Below are 5,522 nucleotides of genomic sequence, written 5' to 3' on the forward strand. Positions count from 1 at the left end.
GTAAATAATTGTAGCCAGAATTTTGTTTTCTTCCTTCTGCTGCTTATGCACCTGTCAGAGGGTATAGGAAAGGTTTAACCTAAGTGTTTATGGTAAGCTGAGAACTCGCTACCTTGACTTGGATTCCAGAGCACAAGATTGACCTACATTCAGTACCACCCCTTTATTGACATGAATTGGGAAAGCCATATTTGCTTTTTTTGGTGGAAACTCCATGTTTACTAGTTTTGGTAGTCTCCATTGATCAGTGTATTTCAAACTTTTTTGACTATGACTCATACATAATAAAAATAACTTTTTATATCATGCAGAATGTGTGTGTATGTGTGCATGTGTGCATGTGTGTCTGTTTATGTACATATCTTTAATTGAAATAAATGTTTGGTGAAATAATTCATCGTTGCTCCATGGGATGCACTTTGATCTCTTTATGCCTTTTTCTGCTGTAAGTGTCCTTCAGCCCCACTAAATTTATTTCCTGACTCGCTGATACCTTGCGTGTAGTTACTCCTCACAGTTTGAAAAACAGTAGTAACTAAACTTGCCTGTATATGCTGTGTTTAGGATTTCTTCTGATTGGAAAAGGGTTTATAAATAAAAATTTCAGTGTTTTTTATCAAAACCTTCTGCTGATGCTCAAATATAGCTGTGAGTTTTCATAGTTTTGTGAATTTTAAGAAACCTATCATGGGCATGGATTTGAGAATGGCTTTTGATTAGAGAAAACAAATATTAACTTTGAATGTTCTTCAGAAGGCTGTGGCCTCTAAAGACTTGGTGTTTAAGATCAGTGTTTCCTTCCACTAAGGGCCTTGCAACTCTCACGGTGCCCAGGCAGGTCAGGTATGTGCAGAAAGTGGGCACCTGAGGGCAAGAATTGTGAATTTGGTCTCCATATATAGGCAAGTGATGAAACTGCATCAAATTTTGTGCTTTTTATGCTTTTTGTTATTTAATACTGGGAATTTTCTTTGGTGCTGAAAGTGGTGCTAAGACACTCAACCCTTAGTGCTGTTGAGTTACATTCTTTTTAGCTTCCTAATCACATTTCTAATTTTACATTCTAAATGCCTTCATTATGAATAGCCAAATCATTTATACAACTTGTAATACTAAGTTACTGTTTTACAATGCAGCTTATACTTGGTGTGCACACATTTATTTAAAAGGCTTAATAACTAAGAGTTTGTAATGATGGAATATTGATATTGGTGAACAAGTGGCAAAAGAATCCATGCATGTATAGATACCAGGCTTTACTAAATCTCGAGCAGATTTTGATGATTTTTCTTCCTACAAATACTCAGTGCTACTTGTCACACAAGCGAGTGATTTGTAGAATCTGCTACTGAACTCTATTGCTGGCATTAGTATACTAGTTATATCTTCCCAAATTTATGCATAGGTGAAAAGAAAATGCCTGAAATTTAATGGCTGGAAAAAACCATGAAATTGGTGTACAATTATGTTTTGGTAATGAAAAGCAGTTGATTCTGTGAAAATTTATAGTTTACAGTTCAGGGTATCTGCCTGTAACACAGTTTACCTGTACAAGAGTGCCACCAAGTCCCTATTGCCTCGCTTTTTCATCTTTTACCTATGTGTTTGCTAACAAGAAAAAGAAGAATTAAACCTATGGCTTCATTGGTCTGTGGTCTAGTAGCAGTTGAATGGTGTGAGCCCTGCTCTTTGTGGGACATTGGTACCTGCTGCTGTCACAGTATATTCATGCTGCTTGTTGAGTTCAGGGAGTTCTGTTGACATTGGCACTCACTGTAAATTAAATAGGTATATGAAACACATTTTTGTATTTCATATGCAAGGTGTTCACAGAGCGCGTTGCAGTGTATATTCAGCTAACTAAGCATGTGGTAGACTTATCTGATAGGATCCCTCCTTTTCCCAAGAAGATACTAAATGGTAAGCAAAAGCTGCATGGCCTCTTCTTTTGAAGTGATGGATGAATTTTTGCCTGTTTTCTAGGAAAATAGTCCAACTACTAAGGTGTTGACTAGTTATCCTTTAAAAAATTTTTGTATGCCCACTAGTGAGTAGAAATATAGGCTTAAGTATCTGGGAGTTACAAGGCAAAGCAGAAACAAGACATCCTGAACTACTGTTGCCAGATTTTGAATAAAAGTTGTTATTGGAAGATGATTTTCTGGTAAAATTAATTCCACAAGTATATAGAAACAATAGGTAGTTCTCATTTTGACCAAGATTAGTATACTGGGCAAATGTCAGAGGTAAAGACACTGCCTGTACTGTAAACTGCCAAACAAATGTAAGGTATGGAAGATGGGTGTGAAGGTGAGAGTTGCCTTGCTTTCCTGGTAGCAACTAAGAAACCTAAGGTGCTCCTTCCATGCTTTTCTTACTCTTCATGCAGGGGGTGAAAATTGCTTTTTGAAGTGGGGAATGTTTTAAGTAGGAGTGTTACAAAATAGCCTTTCAAATGATGTTTGTGGAAAGTTTTTACTTTTTTGTTGTCATTTTTGGTGCAACTGGAGTTTGAACTCAGGGCTTCACGCTTGCAATGCAAGTGCTGTATCACTTGAGCCATACCTCCCAGAGTTTCTTTACTTTTAAAGAAGTAGCATTGCTAAAGCCTTTGTTAAAAAATGCAAAGAACAGTGCGGAAACATCCAATATTAACACCATTTTTGTTTGGATATTTCTGAAACGAGTAATTTAAAACCAATTTTGAGTATTAGTGGTTAGATATCTAATTCTGTTATGTTACAGTCTTCAAATGCAAAATATTTTCTGAGCATTAGTTGAGATTTTTAAGAGTGTCATTTCTTCAGGTTTCTAGCCTTCAAGATTTCCAATGTGACATCTGTGGTCATTCACGTTGATGTCGCCGTGGATGTTGTGTGATCTTTTCATTTGTTTTCATAAAGTTTGGATTTTAGCACTTTTAACTATAATGTGCCTCAGTGTGCTTCTCTTTGTTTTTGTCCTGTTAGAGAATTGCTTAAGACTTTTGACTTAAGAGATTTATGCATTTCACCAATTTTTTGGAGGGGTGTTGGCCATTGTTTGTCAAGTATATTCTTTTCGTGCCATACTCTCCTCCCTTCCTTTCTGAAACTGCAGTTAAATTTGTGTTAGATCATTTGTTATTCTTCAGCTTTGAGTTATTTAACAGAAATCAATCTTTAAGTTCACTGACTTTCTTTACGATGGCCATTCTGATACTAAAGCCTTTCCAGTGAACTTATATTTAAGGTATTTTAATTTTTCTAGTATTTAGTTCTTTTACATATTTTTATTCTATTTTCATTCTTTTGTTAACATATTTTTGAAGCTTCATAGGTCATAACTCTAATCACTGCATTTAAGTTCATGTCTGATCTATACATCTGGGATCATCTTGGGTTTGATCATTGTTTATCGCATTCCTCCTAATCCCACTGTTTCCTCAGATATCCAGTTTTGGGGATTGTATCCTGTACCTTGAGAATGTTATATTGTAGAGACTCTAGACTATTTCTCTAAAGAATTTATTTATTTATTATTTTTTTAGCAGGCAGTTAACATGGCTTAACTCTGACCACAAATTATCACCACACCTTTGGTCATGGCAGGCAGTTCAGATCCCATTTTTTTTTCCCCCCCTTATCTGAGTTGTTTGCTATCTTCTCTGAAGATAGGTGGTTCAGAAGTCAGTTAGAGACTTCCACAGAGTTCCACATAGAAACTCTGGTTCCTTTTCTCATCCTCTTTTCTTTCCAGAATTTTTCCCTCATTTCCTTTGCCTTTCTCAAGTCAGAGTGATTCTCCCACAGTGTGCCACTTGCCACACTTGGTCTATGCCTCTTGTCCTTAGTACAAAGCCCTAAAGTCAGGAAACTCACTCTGTGCCTTCCATGTTTTGGTCCTCTAAATCTGCCTCTTCAGAGGCTTAGAAAATTGGTGGTGGTGTTTGTTTTTTGTATTTTGTCCAGTCTTTATAGTTCCTATACACATCAGTCTCCTGGGAAGTTACTTTACCATGTCAAAAGTAGAATTTGAGAATACAGAACTAGGATTCCAAGATGGTGGCTAGAGGGAGGAAGCAGAAAGCATGCCTCCTACAGTGAAATCTTGGAGAGATGCTGGAGACACACCTTGCAGGCAAGGCCACCGAGAAGAGGCAAAACTTTGACCCCTCCACACCTCCAGCCTGTGCAGAGCATCTTCACGTTAAATGGAGAAACCAGGAGGACCCCCCGGGCCACCAGATGCCTGCGCCCAGATGGCTTGGGAAGACGTGGACAAGGTGAGCTAAGCGGTATGTGGTACTTCCACAGAGAACCCTGGGCCAGATCAGCATAGCCCCCTGGACAGACCGACCCCCACCCGGGGAAGAAAAGAGAAACTGAGTAATAAGCAATAAGAACAATAAAGGCACGTAGCAAAGAGGGTGGGGTGCCCTGAGCTCTGAAGAGGGAGGGAGGGGAATCCTTCCTGGAACTGTAAATAAGCAAGCCGGGCCTGGCCGGAGAGGGCGGGAGTAGGAGCACGTGCCCAGCAACCAGGAGTGGGAAAGCTTGTGAGAGTGGTGGAGGGAGGAAAACTCCACAGGAGATGGGGGAAGACCCACCTCCTATGTGAGCTGTAAACAAACACACCAGCTGGCAGGAGCAGCAGCACACGCCCAGCAATCAAGACTGGGAAAGCTTGTAAAAGCGGCGGTGGGAGGAAAACTCCACAGGAGAAGGGGGAAGACCCACTGCCCATGTGAACTGTAAATAAACACGCAGGCCTGAGAAAGTGGGTGGTGTCACCTCCCCCAGTGTGCTTGGAAAGGGGAAAGTGTGTAGCAGCAGCTCACTAACAGAACTCTGAGTAAACAAAGCCTGCTGGACCAGGTGAGTGCTAAGCTCACCTCAGAGATCTGCATAAATGAAGCCTCCAGCAACAGCAGGCTGACAGCAGCAGGCAGGCAAGCCATAGCCACAGATAGCCATTCACGGACCTGTCTCCAGACTCTTTTTTTTTTTTCTCTCTCTCCCTACCTTTGATGAGAAAATAACCGAACTACACCTGCATTCTGAAAAACTTACTGAAACTGTATTGCATTTGAACTTCTGACACATTGTGGGTTTTTTTTTTTTGTGCAGTTTTGTTCTAATTTATGTTTTCCCTTTGATGAAACAACTACAGAACAACATCTGAGACACCATCTCCAGGACTGGAGCCTGAGGGATGGACACCAAAATTATTAAGACTGAAACTTAATTGCAGTTGAACTTGGAGTGTTTTTTTTCTATTTTTTATTTTGTTTTCTTTTATGTTATTTATATATATTTTTTCTTTCATTTACTATTTTTTATTTTTATTATTATCTTTATTCTTTTTATTTTTTATTTTCAATCCTGTCTCTGTCGCTCTAATGCCTTTTCAGCTTATGGTTGATTAGTACACTGTCTCTCCTGTTCATATCTTTGAAACTTTTATTGTTTGTTTCTTTGTTTTGTTTTTTTTTTCACTTGATTATTTGTTTTTCCTTTTTCCTTTAACTCCTTTGCTTTCCA

The sequence above is a fragment of the Castor canadensis genome, chromosome 13 (genome assembly GCF_047511655.1).
Source record: "Castor canadensis chromosome 13, mCasCan1.hap1v2, whole genome shotgun sequence".
Taxonomy (NCBI): domain Eukaryota; kingdom Metazoa; phylum Chordata; class Mammalia; order Rodentia; family Castoridae; genus Castor; species Castor canadensis.